The sequence below is a fragment of the Papio anubis genome, chromosome 2, assembly GCF_008728515.1.
Source record: "Papio anubis isolate 15944 chromosome 2, Panubis1.0, whole genome shotgun sequence".
Lineage (NCBI taxonomy): Eukaryota > Metazoa > Chordata > Mammalia > Primates > Cercopithecidae > Papio > Papio anubis.
In genome coordinates this window covers 170,408,139-170,434,679 of record NC_044977.1, presented here as the reverse complement: position 1 = coordinate 170,434,679, position 26,541 = coordinate 170,408,139, and the positions used below count along the sequence as shown (strand labels likewise).

The 26,541-nt window shown below is 39.4% G+C and overlaps 1 protein-coding gene across 13 annotated transcripts in view; it reads left to right on the top strand.

The window, feature by feature from the left end:
* Nucleotides 1–26,541, top strand: part of THRB (thyroid hormone receptor beta) — a 365,609-nt gene that overhangs the window by 160,576 nt on the left and 178,492 nt on the right. For 6 of the 13 annotated variants that reach the window (XM_017955956.3, XM_017955958.2, XM_017955953.3 and 3 more), the window contains exon 3: nucleotides 15,413–15,541. The exons of 5 other annotated variants lie outside the window; for them this stretch is intronic. The gene's annotated coding sequence lies outside the window, so the exon portion shown is untranslated. Of the gene's footprint in view, nucleotides 1–12,997; nucleotides 13,136–13,183; nucleotides 15,171–15,412; nucleotides 15,542–26,541 lie in introns of those variants that run through there. 2 more of the 13 variants (XM_017955954.3, XM_017955964.3) reach the window with 2 other exon arrangements.

Genomic DNA, 26,541 nt, shown 5'->3' with positions numbered 1-26,541 from the left:
GTCTAAAGTCATTACACAGAGTTTCTGAAGATTGAAAATCATGCTGTTCTAATATTTTTTGTTCAATAATCACCAAATCCAGAAAAAAAAAAAAACTCTCAAGGAATTCCTAACAATGAAACCTGTAATGTGGCTGAGATGTGAGACCTGGGAGTTCTGGGACTAGAGATTCAGAGGACAATATTTGATTCCACTGACCACAGAGGCCAAGAATCATTGCCCTCCCAGTTTGTAGCTCCCAGGAGGTGTAGAGTGGCACCATATTCCAAATGGGGGTCCTCTGAGCTTCTAAGGCTCTGAGAAACCCCTTAAAAGTCTCTGCTGGGAGGAGTGCTGGTGGGTAGAAACCATCTGGGTTTCTACATGCAGCTGGACTTTTATCTGTTTGGGTATTGGGCTTCTCTATCCGTTTCCATGTATATAAAGAATTCTGTAAGTGAGAAACATGTGACAAATGTTACACATGTTGTATACCCATTCTGGTGTATATTCTTTCCTTAATGAGCCAGATGACATGGAATTCTACGCTTTTAACTATGCTGGATTTTGCCTCCTAAGATTGTATAGAAAGACATGGTCCAGGTCTGGCACATTCAGGATGGTTCTGCAGGGTCACACTGATCTGAACTTAGGCTAAGAGTTTTGGATAGTCTTAGCTTCAGCCACTCCCCCAAAAGAAATATCCCTCCTGAGCCCCTTTCCAGAATTTCAACGCAATTAGGAAGACTGTGGAAGAGAGGAAAGAATAAAATAAGCTTGGGGCCCTCTGGAGGCGCTGAGCATGTAAGTGGTTGTCATTGGCTCTCCATCCAAGACCATATTGCTCATTGCCTAGGGAAATGAGATGCCATAGTGAGGCCCCATCCTGCGGGGGTCCCAAAGATGCCTTTCTTTAATTTGGGATTGTATGTTGTTCAGTAATCTGTACTTCACTGATATAAACCTCATTTTTGTCATGCATTACTTTAACATGCGCTATTAACAGTACTCATCAAATACAAATTCTTCATAATTTTTTTAATCCTCTGCTCTGACTCGTCTGACTGCTTTTTAAATGCCCTATAAAATGCAGGCTTCTCATATATCTTAGCAGAGTGGAACTTTTGGTGATTGAGGTTGAAAGACAGGCCTTCAGTGGTACCTGTCAAACAGGCTACTTGCAAATTCAGTCTTTTTGCTTTCAGCGGGCATCAAGAACTATCAAATAATGGGCTCTGTACCTGTGTTATTGCAGTAGGGCATTTTGACCCTCTAAAAAGCACTTTCCTTGCCCTGAAATACTTTGAAAAACTTCATTTAAATTTTGCTATTGTGAGTTTTAGAAGTCAGGTAGGGGCTGGGTGTGGTGGCTCACTCCTGCAATCCCAGCACTTTGGGAGGCTGAGGCAGGCAGATCACAAGGTCAGGAGATCGAGACCATCCTGGCTAACACGGTGAAACCCCATCTATACTAAAAATGCAAAAAATTAGCCAGGCGTGGTGGCGGGCACCTGTAGTCCCAGCTACTCGGGAGACTGAGGCAGGAGAATGGCATGAACCTGGGAGGCGGAGCTTGCAGTGAGCCAAGATGGTGCCCCTGCACTCCAGCCTGGGCGACAGAGCAAGACTCCATCTAAAAAAAAAGAAGAAGAAGAAGAAGTCAGGTAGTAAAGTGGAAGGTAATTATTGTGGCAGAAATACAGCTAAGGACATAAGCCAGGGCAGATGGGACCCAGGGGCCAATTCTGCATTTTAGAGCCTGATGAGTGAAATGGGCCTGGAATGAGCAAGGAAAAGGTTTTTGAAAAGGAAATGATGATGGCGTTAGGAAATGGCAAGAAAGAGTCATGTGGAGCTGGAGAAGGAATGATTTGAAGATGCTCAAATGTTCCAGCCTTTGAGGCTGTATTATTTTTGTTCAGAAAGGACAAAATGTCTACTACTTGAGTGATTTCCCAACAAAGGGCCAAAGCCTATTTCACTCACAACACAAATCCACATTAACACAAATTTAGTTCACTAATGAAGCTATGGTAAAACTGAATCATCCATGAAAAAGAACACTTTAAATAACCAGGACATTTTTGTAACCCACACATACTGTGCTTTGCCTGCACATGCACACAAATTTCCTGATCAAACCAAATTTAATTTAGCAAGAGATTTTTCTCCAACCAGTTTAGTTTAATGTGCATGAGAGCAGAAATGAAATTACACAATATAAGAGTTTGAGCAGAATTTCCTTTTTTGCAATTCCATTTGAAAGGACCTATTTCAAGTCATTAAGAGCCAATTTAACCAAATGGAAAATATCAAGATATAAATCATATGTCTTCTCCATTCCAGGGACTTTGGGCAACTGATCCTCCTAGAGCCAAAGTTCTTGAAATTTATTTATTTATTTTCTATCTCTTGTTTCCTTCCTTGGTCAAGTGGCTAATGTAACATGTGTGTAGTCAGATACCAGTTATTCATGAGAATGGGAGGGTAACATGTCGATCGTTAAAGCCCAATTTATTGACATTTTTCCACTTTGTTTTAAACAATATGCATTTTCATCTACCAAACTGCTTGTAAGAGCCGTTCACAAGTTAGAAATTATATCCAGGTTTGAGGGTTTTTTTGTTTTTTTGTTTTTGTTTTTGTTTTGAGATGGAGTGCCGCTCCGTCCCCCAGGCTGGAGTGTAGTGGCGCGATCTCCGCTCACTGCAAGCTCTGCCTCCCAGGTTCACACCATTCTCCTGCCTCAGCCTCCTGAGTAGCTGGGACTACAGGCACCCGCCACCAAGGCCAGCTAATTTTTTGTATTTTTAGTAGAGATAGGGTTTCACCGTGTTAGCCAGGATGCTCTCAATCTCCTGACCTCGTGATCCGCCTGCCTCGGCCTCCCAAAGTGCTGGGATTACAGGTGTGAGCCACCACGCCTGGCCCGGGTTTGAGTTTTATCTCCTTTTCCTTTCCCCAAATGTTTTCCCTAGTGGTGCTATTGAGCTATTAACAATTTAAAAGCAGGTTGAAAGAAAAATAACAAACACCCCAATGTGTATATTATTTTTATTCCCTGTTTGTAGACAAAGAAGCTTGGGTTAAAATGGTTAGGAGCAATGCCTAAAGACTTCACTGTCACAGTGGCCAGGCTGAGCTTTAACTCAGATGGTTCTATCCGCAAGCCCCTATTCTTTGGAAGAGAAGCAATAGATCAAAGTATACCAACATAATACATTGGCTAAGTTGGAGAAATAGCTAAATTTGTGAAGAGATCAAAGTATTATTTGGGGCCTGCCCATAGTGAAAACCAAAAAAAACAGTGACTTAAACAGACAAAGGTTTTTTTCTCTAAAGTAGGGGGCGTGGTTCTATGGTCAGTAGGGACTCAGGTACCTTCTATCATTCTGCATTGCTGTTCTTACCATATGGCTTTATCCTCAAGATTTCCTCTTGATTCAAGATAACTGCTGGGGTGCTAGCCTTCACCTATAAATTCTAGACAACAGCATCATGGGGGAGGGGTAGAAAAAGGCACCCATTACTAGCTGTGGTTTTCTTCTTTAGAAGGTCTTACCAGAATGCCCGTCAAACAACTTCTATCTACAATCTCATCTACCCACTCGTAGTTGCAAAAAAAGTGGGAAAATGTGGCTTGGTACCTTGCCACCCAGAATGAAAGTGGGATTTGGTTGTGAGGGAACATTGTGGAGACACCTGGCAGACTTGGTCACAATTAGTCAGCTACTGGAGGAAGTATGGAGAGGAATGGTCAAGGTGGGACTTCAAGGGACTGATCTTGTAGCCAAGTGTATGATGGATAAAAAGGGGAATGATGAAAGGTGGTTTTGAGTACTGTGGTTTGTGGTGATAAGCTCGATATTAGTGAGATGGTATCAGGGATAGGAGAAAATAGATGCATATGATCAAATTTGTAGAAAATAGATGCATATGATCAAATTTGTAGAGTAAATTGACCAAGGAGAATGTGTTTATTCATTAGCTGCCATCCAAAACTGTGAACTGTGTTTAAACACACACACACACCACACAGAGGTGTGTGTATGTATATAAACACAGTTTATATTTGTATGTATATTCATACACACATGCATACATAAAACAAAAACAACAATGTAAAACTTTTTCTAGGGCTCTATAACACCAATAGCAATGATTTCAAACTTTAGTATCCCTAAGAATCACCTGGATAAAGAGGCTAAATTACAGATTTCGAAAGAGAATGTGAGAAAGACAAATTGTAAAGATGACTAGGAAGTCATCGTAAGAAGCCGATTGTAAAGATGAGTAGGAAGTCATCATAAGAAGCCAAGATGGAGAAAGTAGGAAAGTCAGGATGGGGAGGAAATAGTAGTTAAGTTTTGCTCTCCCTTTTTCCCTCTCTTATTCCCTCCTTCCCTGCTCTCTCCCCTTCTTTTCTTCTTTCTTTTTGTCTTTAATTTTTTAATTTTAGGGGGAGTAGACTTATGAGTTTGGTAATCGTATTTTCATAAACTTATAGGCTCCCAAATAAGAAAGAAATTAACACTCAAGTCATCATCACTCCCTTTTGTTAAGCCATAAGACAGCAGGTAATGCCATTTTACAGATGACAAAATCAAGACTCATCTATGGTGTTGACAGTTGAAGCCAGCTCTTTCAGAACTCCTTATATCCAAAAAAAGAGCATAGCTCTTTTGGAACTCTTTATATCCATGGTGCATGATACACTGGCAGGTACACACATCCCTTGTGTGTGTAATTCACACAAAAATGACCAAGTTTTTCAGTACAACTTTCTTGGTACTGTGTGTTTGGCACCCTTAGCTTCAAGGCAAAACCTACTTTTTATTTTAGCTTTTACAGTCAGCAACAGTTAAATAAGTATAACTTGGTTTTCTTATTTTAACCCCCTCTGATTGCATTTTGTAAAGCTCATGTGAGCCCTATTTTTTCCCACCAAATGCTAGAGAGGGGCAGGTTTGGTTGGCACTGCCTGCTGGCTACTCCAGGTGTCTTCCCATGCAGCTTGCTGGGGCAAGTGTTGTGATTTCTGCTCTGACGTCCTGGACAAAGTCTCTCATTAATAAGTAGATGCCTACACACTTACGTAGTAAAAGTATAAAAGCATGCATGGGAAAAACACACACCAACTGTAAAAGAGTAGTTAGCTTGGTGAGAGATGAGAGAGAGGGGAGAAAGAGAGATGGGTTGGTAGTGTTTTGCTGTTTTATTTCTTTTAGGGTGATGGATCAAATACCCACAGATCTGAATGGTGGGTACATGGGTGTCTGTAATATTGTTTTATATACCTTGAATGTGTGAAATGCCTTATACTTTAAACTTCTTTAAAAATTAAGTAAGTGACCTTCTTATAGGCAAAGTGATTTGAGCCCTTGAAAGAAATCTTTACTTTCAGTTTTGAGCAGTCTAAGATAGTGTTTCTCAAAGTAAAGCATGTGTTAGAATCATCTAGAGGGTTTGTTGAAACAGTGTCTTGGGTTCCATTGCCAGAGTCTCGGATTCAGTAGGTCTGTAGTGGGGCCTGAGAATCTGCATTTTAACAAGTTCCCCAGTGATGCATGTTGCTTATCCAGAGACTACACTTTGAGAATCACTGGTCTGAAAGAATTTTTCATCAAGACAACTAGAGTTTTGTTGATTGCTCACTTTTTCCTTCATTAAACAAATGTCTGTTATATAAACGTCTCTATTCTAGCACTTGAACTGGGCCACTTATTGTGCATGGATGTATAAAGATGATCTGTCTATGGTGGAAAGGATACATGACTGTTCAATACGGTTGTGCAGGTTGGACACTGTGTAAATTGTGCCTACTGGAGTACTACAGCTTAGCTAGATGTGGCAGTCAAAAGAATTACCAAAGAAACAAAGCAACGTGTGCACAACAGTATAATACATGCTATGATATAAATATGCATGATGTTCTTTGAGAGATCAATAGAACAGTGAAACCCAAAAATGAATTGGGGGCATGGAGTCAGGCAAGGCTGCCTGGAAGATAGAATGCCTCAGTTGAGTCTACACAGGTGAAGAGAAGTTATCTGGCCAATAGTAAAGGTATGGGAGGACAGGCAGGGGAAGTAGAATATGCAAAGACATCAAATGTAATTTGTAAAAAGATGGTAGTAGATGGAGTTTAAGATCTCAGACTGGACCAGGTGCAGTGGCTTATGCCTGTAATCTCAGAACTTTGGGAGGCCAAGGTGGGAGGCTCTCTTGAGGCCAGGAGTTTGAGACCACCCTAGGCAACATAGGTGATTTTCCATCTCTAGAAAATCAAAAAATTAGGGGGGCATGGTGGTGCATGCCTGTAGTCCCAGCTACATGGGAGGCTGAGGTGGAAGGATACCTTGAGCCCAGGAGTTGTAGGCTGCAGTGAACCATGATCCTGCCACTGCACTCCAGCCTGGGTGACAGAGGGAGACCCTGTCTCAAAAAGAAAAAAAAAAGAAGAAAGATTCATGCCGGCAGGACAAGAGAGTTGACCATCAGGAGTCAGATCATGAAAGTCTAAGGTGTTTGGATATTAATCTGATAGCAGTGGGGAACCATTTTAAAATTTTAAACAAAGTAATGGTTTGATCCAGTTTTATATTTTAGAAAGAGTCACATCACACACCAGGGCCTGTCGTGGGGTGGGGGGCTAGGAGAGGGATTGCATTAGGAGATATACCTAATGTAAATGACGAGTTAATGGGTGCAGCATACCAACATGGCACATGTATACATATGTAACAAACCTGCACGTTGTGCACATGTGCCCTAGAACTTAAAGTATAAAAAATAACTTAAGTAATTAATTGAAAAAAAAAGAAAAGAAGAAAGAGTCCTATAGGGCAAGGAAGACAGTCAGGTTGGAGGTGAGATTGGCCACAGTGGACCAGACTAGGTAAGCAGCTATTCATTAGCCTAAGTTTAAAATGGTGAGGGCTGCACCAGGGCAGTTCCAGTGTGAATGGAGAACATGGATGTATTCAAGAAATATTACAGAAGTAGAATTGACAAAGCATGGGGATTGACAGAATGTGGGAAGCAAGAGAGAAGCTATCAAGGACGAGTCCTGGGTTTGTGTCTCAAGCAGTGAGTGTAAGTAGGTGACATTCACTGAACTAGGAAGACAAGAGAAAGAGATCTAAGGGCTGGAATAGGGACTGGAGAAGGTGAGTTTGGGTTTGGACATTTGGAGTTTGAGGTATTTGTGGAATATTCATGTGGAGGCATCAGATGCTCACGGATATTTCCTGGGCTGCAGACTTCAGTGTGGATGATATCTAGGTATTAATCACTTGTCTTTGTATATTAGTATAAATATTGCTGCGGTAAATATACTTATATATACATTTTGTCTTAACTTCTGATTATTTCCATAAGAAGTGTTTCTAAAATAAAGGCGATTGATAAACATAGTAAAATTATGTTATAAGACGTTGTGTCATTTTATGCTTCCATTAGCATTGCAGAAGAATGTCTGCCTTCCTACAACCTCACCAACATTATTTAATCTTCACAAACTGGAAACCCCAATAGTGAGGTTGCTTTAATGTATGCTTTACTGATTATTTGTAAAGCTGGACATGTTTCACTTTTTGTTGTCCTTGATTAAAGGATTATTTGTTGATGTCATGCACCCATTTTCTATAGGATATTGATTTTTTAAAATGATTTTTAAGAACTCTTTTTTTCTTTATTAAGGATATTATCTCTTTGTCCATCTCATGCATTGCAAATGTGTTGTTCTAATTTCTCATTTATCTTTGCTCTAGCAGTAGATAGCTGTTCCCTCTGCCTGGAACACTCTCAGATGTCCCACCAATATGCCTGTCGGGCTCACTCCCTCACCTGTTGCAAGTCTTAATTTGAATTTTATCCTCTCATTGAAGTCCACTCTATTGGTCACTTCAGATCCCCAACAAGGACAGCTCTTGACAGTTCTGATCCCATAGCATCTTTCACCTTTTCACATAAAATATAGTTTATTTATTTTGTTGTTACTTTCTATCCACTAAAATGTAAGCTCCTTGAGAATAAGGACACAGGAGCCTTTGTCTGTTTATTTACAGTTATATCCCAAGTACCTAGAATGGTGCCTGGCACATGGTAGGTGCTTAGTATCTATCAGTTAAGTGAATATTAATTGCTTTTGTGTGGTCATTTTTTGTCCTAGGGTTTCAAATTTTAACCCATGTAAATGTATCCTTTAGGATCTGATTCAAATGTCTGGTTTATTCCATTGTCTACTGATGAATGATTTAAACCCTTACCATTAGGATTTTCCAATACTCTTACAGCAACTCTTTGATTGAATTAGAAACAAAATTCAAATTTCTTAATTCCTAAATATATCCATTAGAAGTGGGAGAATGGGGGTGGCAGGGCCAGGAGGTCCCTGAGCATTTACTTGGGTGAACAAAATAGTTCATCAAAAAATGTTCGTCTCTTTCACAAAATCGTCTAATTACCTACTTTATTCTAAACACAAGTTTTTGTAGTTGTTCATTCCTATGTTATGTTGACTTATTTTATGAACACTCTCAATGGCAACCATATGAGAAGTCCACTCTAAACAATGGATAGCTTTGGCAGGGAGCAGTGGCTCACGCCTGTAATCCCATCACTTTGGGAGGCTGAGGCGGGCAGATCATGAGGTCAGGAGTTCGAGACCAGCCTGGCCAATATGGTGAAACCCTGCCTCTACTAAAAATTAAAAAATTAGCTGGGCGTGGTGGCATGCATCTGTAGTCCCAGCTATGCAGGAGGCTGAGGCAGAAGAATCACTTGAACCTGGGAGGTAGAGGTTGAAGTGGCCCGAGATTGCGCCACTGCACTCCAGCCTGGGCAGCAGAGCGAGACTCTGTCTCAAAAAAAAAAAAGAAAAAAAGACTGGACAGCTTCTAGTGAAGAAACCATACCAAGGCCAAACAATTTCTGGTTTGGGAGTTTACTTAATAACAGAGGGAACAAGTATTTACTAGCTCCCTTTGGGAAAACACGTTGTCAAATAAATATTTACTAAGCTTTTCTCTATGCAAAATACCATGCTATGCCAGTGGGAGGTATGAAAAGTACAGCCAATTCCCTTAAGAAAGTTGTAACTGGCCAGGAGCGTTGACTCACACCTGTAATCCCAGCATTTTGGGAGGCTGAGGCAGCTGTATCACCTGAGGTCAGAAGTTTGAGACCAGCCTGGCCAACATGGTGAAACCCCTTCTCTACTAAAAATATGAAAATTAGCCAGGACTGGTGGTGGGCACCTATAATCCCAGCTACTTGGAAGACTGAGGCAGGAGAATCACTTGAACCTGGGAGGCAGAGGTTGCAGTGAGCTGAGATTGCGCCATTGCACTCCAGCCTCGGCCACAGAGTGAGACTTCATCTCAAAAAATAAAAAGAAAATTGTAACTAACTGTGGTGATGGAGGTGGGGGGAGATCAGGATACATATTCACAAAAAGGTGAACAATCATTCTTGTTATTCATTATTATTTGTATTTTGGCAACTGCAAATGAATGGGGCAGATATCGCAGATTCAAGAGATTAAGAAGAGGAAAAGATGGTGGATTGCAGTGATCTGTGAATCCTTTACTGAGGGCATTAGAATTTGTATCAAACCTAGAAGAATAAGAGGAATTTGACTTTCATTAAAGAGGAGAAAGGGAGAGGCAGAGAGGGAAGGCTATCAGTCCTGAAACCCATTTTCAACACTTAGCAGGTTTTGTTCTCATATTATTGTTTTCATTATTGAAGGCAATGGGTGGTATCATTTCTGGACTGTTCCTGTATTATGATTTATTACATGTTGGAAAATTTTTTATTTCTACCTCAAACATTTGGCACACTAACATACCTTTGAAATTGATGTTAATCAATGAGGAAAAACAGACAGGGATTGCTATATTTAGACTGATCATCAAAGACAATAGCAAGTGTTCTCCTTGCTTTTTTTAGACAGAGTCTCTCACTCTGTCACCCAGGTTGGAGTGCAGTGGCATCATCTCAATTCACTGCAATCTCTGCCTCCTGGGTTCAAGCGGTTCTCCTGCCTCAGTCTCCTGAGTAGCTGAGATTATAGGCAGGCACCACCACACCCAGCTAATTTTTGTATTTTTAATAGAGATGGGGTTTTGCCCTGTTGGCCAGGCTGATCTCGAACTTCTGACCTTAGGTGATCCATCCGCCTCAGCCTCCCAAAGTGCCTGGACTACAGGCATAAGCCACTGCAACCGGCCTCTCCTTGCTCTTTTAAAACCATTTGCAATTAATAGAGAGTGAACCAATTACTTTCTTTCAGTGCTGTTTTTCTTCCTTTGAGAGGAAGCATTTAATATGACAGGCATCATGCCAGCCATTAGTTATCAGTGTTAACAGGGTCTGAGGCAGCAGTGATGAACTACCTATCTCACTTAATCTAGGGACCACCATGTAGTAATAAGCTTAACCTTTTTCCCCCAGCAAATCTTTCATGAGAGTGATTAACAAATAATAATTTCATCTGATAGACTATGTATTTGACTTCTTTCTCTTCTGCTGCTGCTGCTTATTGTCTGTAAAATGCTAAAAGACAGAGAGCCAAATGCAAGAAGCAGGAATTTAGTACACAGTCTGAAGAGAGAGACCCTGACTACCTAGGAGCCTGCTGAAATTGTCGATTTTATTGGTTTCATTTTGATGTTCCCATTTAATCCCAAATCCTATCATACATATTTTACAATTCTCATTTAATCCTAAATAGTATAATACATATTTTTCAGCAAAGATACAGCACTGAATCTGCTCATTGTAAGAGCATTTACTACTTAATTTTCTGGCAATCAGGAATAAGAAACAAAGATTTGAGCATATCCCATTTAGCAACCAGCAGATTACATGGACCTTTAGTGTTCTCATTTAAGCTTGGCCTTGGTTCATTTACATCTTGGATGTGTGGACTACAATTACGGCCACGTTACTAAGTGACTTATGTTTTTATTTAATATGTTGTTAATGAAAAGTAGCTGTTTTCTCCATTAAAATTCAAAGAGAATAGAAGTTGAAGGTAAAAAGTTGATGTGTATGCGGTTTTCTGTGAAAGATTAGATGCAGGACTGTGCAATAAAGTGATTGTGAGACTATTCCCACATATTGCTCAGCCATAGAAAATACAAGCTTCTATAACAAGAAATGACTTTGAGTAGAAGGATCTAGATGAGCCATTGCCTTGATAATAACAATGGAAAAGAAAACAATTCACAATAGTATTCCTTTGCACCTGAGCAACTATACATTGAAGGAATCAGCTTTCAGTTCAGAAAGGAAATGCTGAAGAGAGATCGTAATGCCCCAAGATGTACAGACCCAGAGATGAAAGCTGCCGTCCAGGCAAAGAAAGGAGTTTCAGGAGTTCCTCTAAAAGACTTAGACACTTTAATTACCCTAGTGAGGGGCCATAAAACAGAGATGGGTGGTGGTCCTGGCCCAAAGCAAATACAATAAACTCTTTGTTATTTGGTGGATATAGATTATATTAAACAACAACAAAAAAAAGATACTTAAATCATTTACTTACTTTTCCCAGGAACTTTAAAACCATTACTGTTTTCTACCTTCATTCGAATCTTTGGAAACTATAGTTTTAATTTGAAAGAATAGAACAGTTTAAGCTTCTACTACTGGTTTATTTTCCTGGCTAAGTGACAAAGGGGACAAAGTGAAATGTATACCTGTATAATTGTTTCTCTCCAAATCCATTTTATAAAAGTTCATTTTTTCTCAAAATTTATCTCTAGTTTCTTTCATTATAAATTTGCCTTAAAATATATTCATAATTCTAATTTGTACTGGACTTCTGAGATTATCTTATTTTTCTTGGCCTTATACTATAACCCAGTACTGTCCACTAAATATATAAAGTGAGCCACAAATCTAACTCACATATGTAATTTTAAATTTCCTAGTAACCACATTTTAAAAAAACACATGAAATTTATTTTAATAACCACATTTAAAAAAAAAAACAGGTGAAATTTATTTTAATACTACATTTTCTAACTCAATATATAAAATAGTATTCCAACAAGTAACCAGTAGAAAAATTATTAATGAGACATTCTGCATTCTCTTTTTCATGCTAAGTCTTCATAATCTAGAGTGTATTTTACACTTACAGCACATCTCATTTGAACTAGGCAAGTATGAAGTGTCTAGTAGCTATGCGTGGCTAGTGACTAGTGGCTACAGTATTGAACAGCACAGCATTGATTCTAGGACAATCATTCCTAACATTTTGGACTCAAGGTTCTTTAGGGGAACCTTATGAAAGCTGTGGACCTTCCTCCCAGAAAAGAAAATTATATTAGCATACAATCCCCCATAAATTTTCAAGGAATTTATGAAATCTTAGAAGCCCATCTTAGACCCTTCTGAGGTAAAATCATCCCAAACTGCCATAATTTCATCCCCAGTCTCACATTTTTTTATAGTTGACCTTTTGGATTTACATAAATTATTTTAAAAGGAAGCTATATTATTTATATAAATGAAAAATGTGTCATTTATTAAAAGCAAAAGATAACTGTAAAAAATTAGTATTATTCTTTCAAAACCTACCCCCTAAACTTATCTTTCATATCACTCTTCGGGATACACTGCCTAGGGATCTGCAAACCAGATGAAGAGGCCCTGCTCTTGGGCCTCCTCTGAATGGATACAGGAATGAAGTGGAATCTTCAGAGATGTTCTATTAGGTCATTATAGTAACACAGCTGGTTGTGTTATTTAAGCCTGCACAGTGAGATGGAGACTGGGGGTGTAAAACTGGGCAAAGTCATTCACTTTGATAAGGTTCATGGACTTCAGAATTATTTCTTTTCTTCTGCTGATTTTTCTTCCCTGGCTCTGTTTGCCAGAAGATACACCTGAAACTCTGTCCTCCTGGGGGAAAGGGTTGGTAAGAGAAAGAGACCGGGGTGGTGGCTTAAATGAGCTCTGCTCCAGGCCTTAAAGAGATGGCTCCTTCTATCATCTTTTCTGCTAGCTTCCTCCTTTCACAATCTAATTGGTGAGACCCAATGGACAGAGGAGAAGGGAAATAAGTGCCTGGCTGTTTGACCTTCCTGCCACATAGGCTTCAAGTCCAAGATTGCAAACGCAAATGCCAGCAAAGGTTGGGTGGGTAAGTTCAATGCATCACTTCTTAAAGAACTGGAAATTTGGACCTTTGAGCAAAGTCCTCCCTCTTTTTTTGTCAAATGTTGACTAATTTGTTATTAATATTATATTTAACATTAGATATTTATTCTTGATATTTAATACTGGAAACACCAACCAGAAGACTGTGGATTCTAATTCAGGGTGGATTAGGCCATCAGGATACCAATTAAGTCTTCTGCCAAAAACATCAGTGCTAGTTCTCAACTCAGAAACATGTTCATACATTTTGTTGGTATCACAGTGATGGAAGGGCTGGGATGCTGCTGGCCTTTAGGACATTCAGAACAAGGACAGTCCTGCACCCAAACATTTGTCCTGCCCCAAATGCCTTAATGTCCTTCTTGAGAAACACTGAAAGAGTAAAAGAAGGTCTGCAGGTCCTCATGTGATAAGCCGGTTCAACTCTCATTAGGAGCCAAAGCCCTGTTTGGTAAAGAGAAGACAATACATTTTTCTGGAGCATCTCTTTCCTTTCTATTGGACAGGCCTGGCAGACACAGCAGACTTCAAGTATTTGAGATTTCTGATCATCTTTTAGTCACCTCACATTTCTGCAAATTTTTTTCTTTTTTTTATTTTCTCGCTTCTGGTTTTAGTATACTTACACTCTTCGGAGGGTTTTAGCATTATTCTTTTACAAAATGACTTTCAAAAAAGTGGCACCCAAAGCAATGACTTGACTGAAAGTATATGACTGAGAAGGGCCTCTGTTGCTAGACTCCCATAATAGAGAGTACAGCTGAGATGTCCACTCACCCCCAAAAGGGAGTTATGCTACAGGTGTGACATCCAGAGCAGTGGATGTCCTTGCCCTCAGTTGTTTGAATACACTGAGTTTGCTATAATGCTGTACTGCACAACCATGCCAGCTCGATTGGAACACGTGTCAGCTTTTTCTCAGTGATGATCTTTTTCCCTGAACAAACAAGGGGGTATATGACCCATTCTCTGAATTTTGTATGAGTGATGGGGTGTTTTGTCCCTTCTGCTCGTCTAGGGGATCTGTCCATCGAGTTTATGAAAACTGTTTAGTATGCTATAACTTGCATGTGCTAAAGCATATAAGGCTCCACTTTTTTATGTAGTTGTATACCCAAGTAACTACCACTTAGAAGAACATACAAAACATTTCCAGCAACCCTGAAGGTTGCCCGTGCCCCTGTCTGTCACTGCCTGCCCCATACCAGGGTTACCACTTTTCTGAATTTCATCACCATTGATAAATGTTTTTATCTGTTATTGAGCTTCTTTTACATATTACATAATACACATTCTTTGTATTTGACATTTTTTGCTCAATATAACATTTGTAAGATTCATACTTGTTGTTACATATGTCAGTATTTTTTTTCATTGCAGAGTAGTATTGAGTACATGGATATACCACAGTATGTTTATTCATTTTCTTGTGTTACAGAAAACTGGGTTGTTTCCAGTTTGGGACTGTCTTTTGGTGGACATATGCATTTCTCTTGTATATAAATCTCGGGAAAGATTTGCTAGGCTATAGGGTAGATATATGTTTAATTTTATTAAAAACTTTCAATCAGCTTTCCGAAGTGGTTATAGAAATTTACAGTGCCCCCAACAGTGTAAGAGAGTTCAGTTGCTCTATATCTTCTACAATACTTGATAATGCTGGTCTTTTTAAATTTTAGTCATTATAGTGGGTATGTAATAGTCTCTCATTGTGGCTTTAAGATGCATACTCCTTTGCATTTTCACCTAATATAAGTGAGTCATAAACATTGAATGTCATGTAGAAGCTTTTAAATTATTGGTTCAGGCTACTGCATGTGCAATGGTTTTTAAGGAATTACTAACCCTTTTAAGGAATCCTACCTATTTCTCTTTCCAGAGAGAAGTGATGTATAATTGTACAATCATCTCAGCTTAGTCAGATGTGAAAATTCCTCAGCCACATCCCTAGTGTGGTATCCCCATGGCATGGCCTTGGTAAACAATGCACAGAGGAGGACCCAACATTGCTACCATAGGTATTTGGCAATGAATTTGCTTCTACATACACAGGGAATCCTGTCCAGTAATATCCAGTGAGCATTTATTGAGCACATACTTTGTTCCAGGCACTGTGCTGGGCATTGAGAAAGCAACAGGGAGATAGACACAGTCCATGTCTCTTTTGAAAGACTCACTGTCTAATGAGGGGGTGGGAAAGTGAACATACAGTTGTCATGCGGTGTGATAAATGCTTTGCAAAATGTGCATGTATTTTCAGGGGGCTTGGAGCAAAGGTCCTTGAAGAGAGCAAGAAAAAGTCTTCCCAGGAAAAGTGGTCACCTGAGTGAGTGTTACAACGAGAAGGGGGGCATCCCAGGCAAGGCAGCTACCAAGCAAAGGTGTGAAGGTGAGCTTCTGCACAGGTTTCTCAAAGGTTGTTGGCACAGCTGGAGCATAAGGCACACGCAGGAGGCACTTGCAAAAGATATAACCAGGATGCATACAGGGCTCATCATGAAGGGTGTACTTAAGTGAAAATATATTTTGCAGAATTTCAACCCAGAGAATCTCCCTTTTGGTTTACCTGCAAACAAAAAGAATCAATACTTCCTTTTGACTGTCTCTGAACACTGAATTTTGGCTTCTACTCACTTTTTGAAGCTAAATTGTTTGAAGTTAGGCCCCTTCCTTCCCTCCTTCCTTCCTTCTCGTTCGTTCGTTCGTTCATTCTTTTTTGAGACAAGGTAGAGTACCATCATAGCTCACTGCATCCCTGACTTCCTGAGGGTCGGGTGATTCTCCCCCCTCAGTCTCCCAGGTAGCTGGGACTCCAGGCACACACCACCATACCTGGCTAACTTTTTGCATTTTTAGTAGAGATGAGATTTTTGCCATGTTTCCCAGGCTGTTCTTGAACTACTGGGTTTAAGCAGTCTGCCCACCTTGGCCTCTCAAAATGCTAGGATTACAGGCATGAGCCACTGTACCTGGCTGAAGTTAGACTTCTATCTCTTTTTGTGAATACAGACATATTTTCTATTTAGTAGTTTAGAACCAATGTGAATTTTCCCATATATGATAGTCTAAGAATTGAATTATAGTTTCTTAACTAGGTTTTTGTTTTGTTTTGTTGTGTTGTGTTTTGTATGCCTTCCAGACCCAACACCCTAGCCAGTGCAATGGCTCTGAGTGTGGCATAAGCCCACTTTTAGTCTTCTTATGGAATTGAGTAATGTTCTTGGTGTTAGCATCTCTCTTTTGATTGGAGGAGTAAGGCAGACACTTACATTTCTAATAAAAGATCTGCTCGTTGAAATTAAACCAGTCCTGATGGTGTCGGGAACCTTCTGCCCTGAGCACAACAGAGGCAGCCATGGGTTATCATAATTACCTCCATTATATTTAACAAACACTCAGGTAGCATGCACCTCTTTTGATTTTCCTTGCAGTATTCCAGCTACGTAGCAACTTGTTTACTTCTCACAAGCACCCTAGAGTTGGAAAGTTTCCACATATGGGGAAACTGAGGCACCAAGATATTAAATAACCTGCTCAAGCCACAGGTGGAATTTGAACTCACACACTCATATTTGTAGACACCATACTATGTTGCTTCCTTTTACTTATAAAATATACAGGATAAACTCAAAGGAACAAAGTTCATTCAGTGAACCTTTGTTGAGCAACTGCCTGGTGGGTGAGTCAGTGACACCTTTGCCCCAGAAACTCTTAACCTATTTGGGGAGACAGATAGTAATAAATGTTTGTAATGCAATGTTAACCTGAGGAGGAAATTCACTAACTTTGACTGAGGAAGTTAGGGAAGGGCTTCTGCATGAAATACAGGCTCAGCCTTCATGAAAAGGAGTGAACAGACAGGGCAGTTCTGAGTCGTGATAAGGCAGAGCTTGTGTGGGAGGTGTCAAGTGTGCCAAGGGGTGGGAGATGCTTTAAGGTGTGCTGTGGAGACTGAAGTTAGGAATAGGACTGGTGGAAGGTGGTACTTGGGGCTGGGTGTGGGAGTCTTGTATGTGCGGCTGAAGAGTAGGACTTTAGCTTGTACCTGGTGGGAAGTCATTGAGGGTTATTAAGTAGAAGAGAGAGTTGATAAACCACCTTCTGGGGAGATCCGGTTTGGATAACATTGCCATAATTCAAGAGAGGATGTTAATTTGCAGTGTAGGTTATTTAGAATCTAGGAGCATCCGGTGAGTTGACAATTAAATGTAGAGTCTAAACTGTAGCATGTGGTGGGGGAGAACAATGGTGAGCAAGAGAGAGAGAAGGAAGAAGAAAGGGGGGGAGTGTGAGCACAATGTCTTCTGAAAGGAAAAAAGGAAGGATGGAACCAAGGGAGAAGGGAAAAGAGGGAGAAGAAAGGAAGGAAAGGATGGAAAGAGGACAAAAAAGAATATGCCAGTATGTTTAAAAATATATTATGATGATGAAATGTTATTGGTATAATTGTCCTGTGGTTCAGGCTTTTAGAAGTATGTGCTCAGCCAAATTTTGTTTTGGTGGTTGACCGGCAGCTATTTTCATGACTCTGTAGTAGCCCATTGAGATTACTTCTGTCTAAAGATACTTTGTCAGGTTTATGTAAGACTTCATTTAGGGGGCATTGCCTTGGCATGCAGGCAGCTTCCAGGCCTTACCCACCAGCAGAAACATGTTCTCTGAAGAGTGCAATAAAGCATTTTAAATTCATAGCTGGGCACCTCAGGAGCAAACAAGAGCTGCCACATGGAGCACTTTCAGAATAATGCTTTCCTAAAAAAAAAAAAAAAAAAACAGAAGCAACAGAGATATTTGAAATTCATCCTCACAATTTTCAAGTCTGAATCATAATGGCTTCAAACCCAAGGACACTTTAAACATATGAGGATCATAAAACCTTACTTTAAGCCAAATTATCACTGCTCTCTGTGCCAGTTAAAAGCAGCATAATTAGTGGAGTGAACTACTTCTCCCTGCAATTATTATTATCAGGCTGGTGTAAGTATATTGGAGTTGAGAGGGGAGTAAAGTTCTAATCGTAACAGGGTCTGTAGATGTGGATAAGGTAGCATGTCAGGTGTTAGCTGTCCAGGCAGCCTCCCGGTGCTATAGGAGTCTCATTTCACTAGGGGTTTAGGTTACCACAAGCTTTGCTCATCTTCCGGCTGCAATGCTGGCTCCTATAGCGGGCCGCGAGGCACGGTGTAGAATCCTGAGCCAGAGAGGGCAGCCTGGAGTAGTGAGCTGTTTGTCTGGGTGCGTTCTGTGGCAAAATCCACACAGCCATGACGCCAGCCAAGCGTCAGTCACCACGGGCCTCTAAGGTGCATTTCAAGAACATATAATTGGGATAGCTTAGCCGCGTAAGTGTGGGACGTGGCTTTGGGTCCCAGGCAGTTGATTTGTTTAGAATGCCTTCATTCTATCTGACTTGGAAGTAGAGAATGAGAAGCTCATGCTGAGGATGTAGCGATGTCCACAGGTCCTGAAAGCCCAGAGGACAGCAGGGTAAGTGTGAAACCACCCCGGTGATGCTCTCTGTATGAACACGGAAGGAGACTGTGTTGCAATTAATGTGTGGGTCAAGACATGTCCATCAGGGCATGGGCTTCCAATGGTCAACTTCTCTTAAAATTCTGATGTATCCTTCCTAAGGGTGGGATTACATAAGCGTACTTGTCCAGTAATTCTCATGTGTCCTGAATTGGAGTTAAAAGACAAAGAAAATATAATTCCTAAATTTCAAGCTTTTCTACTGGGGGCAGGGAGAGGAAGGAGGGTAATACAGCGATATGGATTATAATGCTGTGTTTTTTAAACTTTAAAAATGTTAAGGAGACTTGTTAAAGGAAGATAAATTAGCTTCCTATTCTGAAATAAGACCCTGCAGGAATATATGAATTGAGAAAACAATGTAATCCATTCCTAGTACCATGCTTTGAGAGACATTTGGTTTCCTCGAGTGCCACACTTGAGAGGACAACTGGAATATGTTGGAACGAATGGCTCTGTAGAGGCTGAGGGTTTGGGGTGTTCCATGCTATAAAGAAAGGCTGAAAGAATTGGGAGTGTGTGATCTAGAGAAGAAAGACTGCAGGAGTGATTACAGCTATTTTTAAGCATGAGAAGGACTGAAGCACAGAGCAAGGAAGATACTTGTCCTGTATTTCCCTCAAGAAAAGAGTTTTATCCTTTGGGAAAGAGGGATACCTTGAGCTTTAGATGCACCAAGACTTGGATTTGGATGCAGACGTGCTTCTTCTAGCTGTGTGTCCTCGAACAAATCATTAAATCCTGCCAGATATCCGTGAAATGAAGATAAAAATCTGTCATTAGGTGATGGGGCTAGTTAAATGACAGCAGGTGTATAAAACGCCTATCTCAGTACTAGAGTAGATTATGAACAAAAATATACTTTGTAAGTCCTTCTCAAAGGTCGTGAATTGAAAAGAAGAGCAAGAAAAAGCCTAATTCCTGTCTCTGCGTAAGTTCTTCATGATTATGTTCCCTTTTTACTGTGAAGAATATTAGAGACAGCATTCTAGCTTTGTGTGGGAAGCTACAATAAATGTCTAACTCCAAATTTGCATCAGATTTATATTTCTGAAAAACTTTAAAAATGAACTGAAAGGTGATATTATGGTATCTTCAAGTTTTTTTTTTTTTTAAAGCTTTTGAACCAAACTGTGAATGAACAGTGTAGAAAAGGAAATGTACTTGAAATATTTCAAAGTGTTTTCAGTGAGGAGAAACTTATCCTCAATTTCGATTTAATACAAGAGGAAATTAGGTTGCATTTTAAGGTAATACTTAATAATGGGAAAGAAAAGTAACTATATATCAAGTGAAAAGGGATAATATTAAATAATAATAGAGCGTATAATAGACATTAAATGCCTTTCTTTAAGAACTAGAGAGAAACATATTTTTCAATGGCTTTTGGTAATGGGCTTTTTAAAATGTTCAATTGAGATATGAACTGGAGGATGTGAACATTTAGTCCCGTGGGTGGCAGGATATTCTTAGCAGCTTCAAGGATGTTTGCTGCATGGGAATTGTCTTTAATTCCCCAAGCAGCAAATTTGATGGAGCACTACATTCAAGGCATTGCTGGATGTGAAACGGGTCCCTCACCTTCAAGGAATGCGAGCCAGGTTGAGGAGTTCAGCACATACTCCTGAAAAGATGAGTGGTGCAGGCAATGATGTCCCACGTGGTTGAGAGGAAAGAGAGAAGGCTGGAGATTGGAGCTGATGGCAGGTTTCATGGAGGAAGTGAGGACTGAGCTGAGCCTTGAAAATCAGGAGTTGCTGTCTTCCCATCTCAGTAAATGGCAGCACCATTCACCCAGGTATTTAATCCAGAAACCTAGAAATCATACTTGCTTCCTGTTTCTCTCACCCCCAAATCCAAACTCTCAGCAACTCCTACCTATTCTGCCTCCAAAATAGATCCTAAGTCTGCACACTCCCACCATCTCCATTTCTGTCCGCCTGGGTCAAGCCACCATCCTCCCTTTGAAATGTTTCAATGGTCTATTAACTGGTCTTTCTCTTTGGACTTTTGGATCATCCTCCAACCCATTTTCCACAAAGAAGCCAGAGTGATGAAGTCACCACTGTGATTTAAACTCTTTAAAGGTTTTCCATTAGACTAAAAATAAAATCTTCGCTCCTCCACATGGCCTACCAGGCCCTGTGTGATGTGGCCCAGACTCACAGACCTCACCCCCTCTTCTTCTCCCCCGCACTCACCATGGCTGAGCCACACTGGCTTCCTATGATTCTTTGATCTAGGTAGATGTACCAATGAAGAAAAAAAGAACGTGAAAATTATTGAAGGCTATGGAAGAAGATCAGTTCACAAAATTAGCAGGAGAGCTCAGTTTTCTGTAATGATTCTGCCACACAAATGTGGGCATATAAGTAGGAAGCATGGTTGGATTTCAAGGACCTCTGGGAAGGATCCTTTTGTATCTCAAAACTTATCTCTTTCACCAGCTTCATTACATTATTTGCCAGGATAATATACTTCATTAAATTCCCACCTATGAGGAAGTATGGTCAGTATTTACTCTGTGTCAGGTACAGTGCTAGGTACAAGAGCTATGATGATGAAAAAAATAAAAAGAAAATAGATATGAGGACTCTACTTTCTTGCTGCTTTTCAGGCTACTGGGGACCCAGACAATTACCACAGAAGATAATTACAACGAGGAGTTTTACAAGGTGCCATGAGAACACATGGGTGGGGCACCTAACTCTGACTTGAGAGGTCAGGGAAAGCTTCCCAAGGGAAGCACGTTTAACTGAGAATTGAAGTAGTGGGAAGTAGGGCAGAAGGCAAGGGCAAGCATTCAAGTTTTCTTGGCAGGGGAAACAGTACATGCAAAAAGACAGTGTTAAGGAGAAAACATGACACTTTCATGGAACCCAGAAAGGTTCAGGATGGTTGCAACACAATAGCAAGATGGAGGAATTGGAGAGAAGAGGAGCAAGGCATGAGAAGTAATTGGTGGCCTGTGTGTACTAAGCCTCATAAGCCATTGCAAGGTCTTTGGACCTATTAGTAGTAAATGAGAGGTTTTAAGCAGTGAGATTACGTAAGTGTTGTAGACAGCTCAGTCTGGATAGAGTATGAAGAGGGGCTGAGGCTGGCAGGCCATTTGCAAGGCTGTTCTATAATCCAGGTGAGAAATAATGTTGGTATGAACCAACATTGAAGGAGCAAGGATGAAGAGTCCAGAAGAGAGATTTAAAAAGGGGAATTCACAACACTTGGAGATTAACTGGATGACATAGGGGTGGAGATGAAAAGAACAATAAGAATGATTCCTAAGTTTCCACCTCCCAGGGGACCATTTGCTAAGATACAGACTCAGGTGTAAAAAAGAGGCTTAGGGGAAGACAGGGAGATGTCACATCTGCTAGTGAAATGCCTTTCTTTTTTCTAGTGTAAGATCAGATTTCATTTCTTAAAAGAGAATGGGCTCTGGAAATTCTGAAAATAGATGGATGGAAGAGTCTATGAAAGATGGAGAGGAGAGATGAGAGGGCATCATAGAGAACCGTCGAAATCCTCCTACTTTTGCTTAAGCCCTGGCCAAGATGTCAAGCAAGTTCTTCTTTCATTAATACACAGTATTTAAAAGAAATATTGCATCTTCTAGTTAACCGCAAAGCCTTTCCAACTCCATTTTTCTGCCCTGCCTGGGATTTACATTTTCCTCGATCAGAATTCTATCTACTTTGGACAAAGTGATTGTGGCCCCTTGAAGAATAAAAGTGTTTCCTCATTCCAGCTGGCTTCCCATCCCTCTTCAGCCATACACAGATCCTCATTTACATTTTGGATGAGTAAATGTCTAGGCTGTGTGGTGTTTTATAAGCTTAATAGACTTGTGAATGTGGGAGAGACAAACACAGAGAAAGATGACCATAGATATATGCTTGAGACACCACCCAATTAATGTCTGTGACATCATCCCACTTTAGTTGAAGGCTTCTGAAATGAGTAGCTCTTGTTTTGCCTATTATTTAAACTCTCATTAAACAATGTCCTTCCATGAGAAAGAGAGTTCCTTTTTGAGCAGGATGTTTGAACAGCAGCACTATTGACATTTTGGACCAGATAATTATTTGTGGTGGGGAATGTCCTGTGCATTGTAGGGTATTTAACAGCATCTCTGGCCTCTACCCACTAGATGCCAATAGAGAACCCCCCATACCCAATGGTGACAATCACTATGTCTCCAGACATTGCCAAATGTCCACTGAGAGATAAAATTGCCCGTCGTTGAGAATCATTGCTTTAGAGCAGTGATTCCCAAAATGTGGTGCTCAGACCAGGAGCATCAGCATCACCTAAAAATTTGTTAGAACTGCAAATTCTATGACCCCAAACCAGACCTACTGAGAAAGAAGCTCTAGGGGTAGGTCCCAGCAATCTATGTTTAAGGAGCCCTCCAGATGATTCTGATGCACACTGAAGTTTGAGAGTCACTGCTTTAGAGCAAATGAGTGGTCACTGAAGTTCTGGAAGAAGTAGTTGTTTATGTAAGGACAGGTTTGGAATAAAGGAAAGTCTTCTCTCTTCTGTTTTCCTTTCTCTTTTAAGAAATGAAATCAAAGTACATCATTTTCTTTTTAAAAAGCAAAGGTTTTTGGTAAATCGTTTCCTATCATGGAAAATTCTTATAGATAGAAAATAATTTTAAAGTCACATGAAAAGTTTGTTACTCTGAACAGAATTCCTTTTTCCCACGTTCACAAAGATTAAACAGTAAGTAGTAGCATGATTGAATAATCACATTGACAAAGAGAGATTTTTAAATAAGCACATAGAGGAGCATTTTGTAAGTAGAATAGAATTGTGACACGGAGCTTCCAAGGTGATACATGGCTCCCATTTAGGGTAGCAAGCCCACTTGCCTGCCCCAGTACTCAATAGCTTTGGGGAAGCAAAGCCAGATGTCTGTGCAAAGCAATCCTTTTCTCTATGTTCTTCCTTAACTTTTCCACTTGTTTGTTTACTTACCCCTTTTCTACCCAACACAGCACTGAATAGGGGAATGGAGTTTTTTAATTTATTTAATCAGTGGTTTTATAATACATCTTACATATTTTACAAGTTCATATCAAAGTTCTATTTTTCAAGTGTATTTTCAAAATCTGTGCATTGCTGAACAATTTAGTAATGTCAGTATCTTCCTTGAAATGCTTAATGGATCCCTGAATATTAAATTAGATTCCAAAAATACTTCTATCAGAAAAGGAAATGATGCTCCAACTTAAATAATTATTTTTAGTTAAAAGCATAACAAAATAAGGAAAATGAACTTAGCAAGACATTATTAATTTATTCATTTTTATGTATTGATTTATTCAAAAGATATTTACTGAATATCAACTGTGTACCAGAAATAAGACAAATACAGTCGATATTTTATTACCTCGTGGAGCTTACATTTTTTCTGTAGGCTAAAGGGAAGGGGCGGAGAGAATAGACAGAAAACAACTCAATAGTTCAAATTTTGGATTGCACCCTGTTAGTGGGTTATGAGATCCAGTTAGTGGGATACAAACAGCTTTTGTGATTGCTCCTTTAATTAGCAAACTCAAATAGAGTAAAGAAACAAAACTTTATTCCGCTAGCACTTCTTAAGTGGGTTGTTTTCAAACTATTGTTGTAGTTATGTGTGTGTGTATGTGTGTGTGTGTGCATGAATCAATGTAAAACATTTCTCATTATGAGCTTATAAAATTTGAAAAATACTGGAATTTTTAAATACTCAAATAAATGAATCATTTTAAATTGTAATACATATACAAAAAGGCCAAGGAAGTAAGGTAGAAAATAACAAAAATGTGAAGTACAAGGAGGTAGAACCCACTTTTGCTGTGTGGTCAGAGATGGCCTCTCTGATGAAGCAGTATTCCAGCTAGACCTGGCCAAAAAGCGGGAGCCAGAAGGAAGAGCTTTCCAGACAAAGGGAGCAGCAAGGGCAAAGGTTCTGTTTGGAGCCTGAGTTGCTTGAGTATGGCAGTTTAAATGGCAAAGAAGATAAACAGTTTATTTCTTTCCTTCCCAGGAAGGAAGATTCTAGAACTTTTGGTTGATAGAGGCACAAAAACAAAAGGGGAACATAAACCTATTCCATAAATGAAGAAGAGTTTCACTTCAAAGGCATAGAAAATTTCCAATTCAAATAATTATAGAAAGAAAACATATTCAATTAAAATTGAGCAAATATTCATTGAGTTTATACCATGGGCAAAGCATTAATTATGGTATATTTAAAGATGAACACACATTTTAGAATGTAAGTATAGAGTTCTAAGTACACATCTACACAAAAGACCAAAGATTACAATCTACCTATTTATAAAACAATTTTCCATTCTCCTGTTTAACAAGGCAGTTTTTCACATGCCTCAAATTTACTTTTGTCTATTTGTCTTTATAACAAAGATTTCATTCACTCCAGAATTGTGCCTATTTAGCTACCTACTGTACTTTATATTTCAAAAAAGAGGGATGTTCTGTATCCACCAGTGATTTTACATAGTAGGACCTCAAACAAGGCTTGGCAAAGACACTTAAAACTTTCATAACACCCTAACCTTTATGAATTCTTTCATAAAATTCCAAATTTTAAAGCCTGCATTTTGGTAGTAGTTATGCCTATGTTTCTAACAAACTAACCATTATTGTTATTCATAATATCATTATTTTAGTACATTCTAACTCCTTGCTATCTCCCTTAGTAAGTTCAACTGTCTAGAACTTCTTTTGTTTTAATTTTTATTTTTTTATTTTTTTTCTTTTCCTCCAACTTTTATTTTAAGTTCCAGGGTACATGTGTGGGAAGTGCAGGTTTGTTACATAGGTAAACATGTGCCATGGTGGCTCTTATTTTACAGTCCTACCTAACATCCCTTCCCCTACCTTTCTGACAACTTACAGCCTGCTCTTCTTCAAAACTCAACCTCTCACTTTCTTTGCTGGGTGGGCAAAATTCACAGTCTGCAGTAATGGGACAAAAGCTATTTCAGTGGTTGCCCGTATATACTCATAGTCTTAACTTGACCACAATGAACTGTGGAAACAGGCCATTAGCTAATGGCCTGAAACCCCTGGGGGCAACCTTTTATACTTCAGCTCAAGGCAACTGGAACCTGGCAGAAATCTTTGAGTATGGAGAGAGTGAAGTCACAGGGAAATTCTTGAAGGACCCTTTAAGCAAATGGTTTGGGACAGCAATTTGCAGTCATATCAATAGTTTACTAAATATTCGTATTCTTTCCAGCAGTAATTTTGGGATCTTCTGGAATGCTTCTGAAAATATTTCCTTAAAAAAATCATCCATAATTCAGAAATACATTTTGGCACAGAAAGTTATTTGTGGCATTATTTGTATTTGGAAATCAGCCAAATATCCTTCCATAGGAGAATGTTAAATACATAATGTTATATCTACATGGTGAACCATATAAAGTCGTTGAAAGTGCTGTTTATTAAGAGGTTATAGCATGGGAAAATGGTTCAGTTATAATGTTAGGTGGAAAAGAATAAAAAGGGAATTTATTTAGAATTTCAACTATATAAAACAACAGATGCATAAAAAACAAAAGGAAATAAGAATTGAGAGATCTGGATAGTTGCATTACTAGTGATTTGTTAATGCTTTTCTGTAGTTTTAAATTTTTTCTCCAATGAGCATGTGTTCCTTTTATGTTCTAAACAAAAAATAAACTTTAGCTCAGACTTTACCATGTTATTTCTCTTCAGTAAATTTAAAAATAATTCATGGTTTCAGATAGTGTTCAGCATACACATGGCACTGTGTAGGATATCAAAATTTGCTTGCCAACATCAATGAGTATATACTTGTTTAGTCTAATTAAAAAT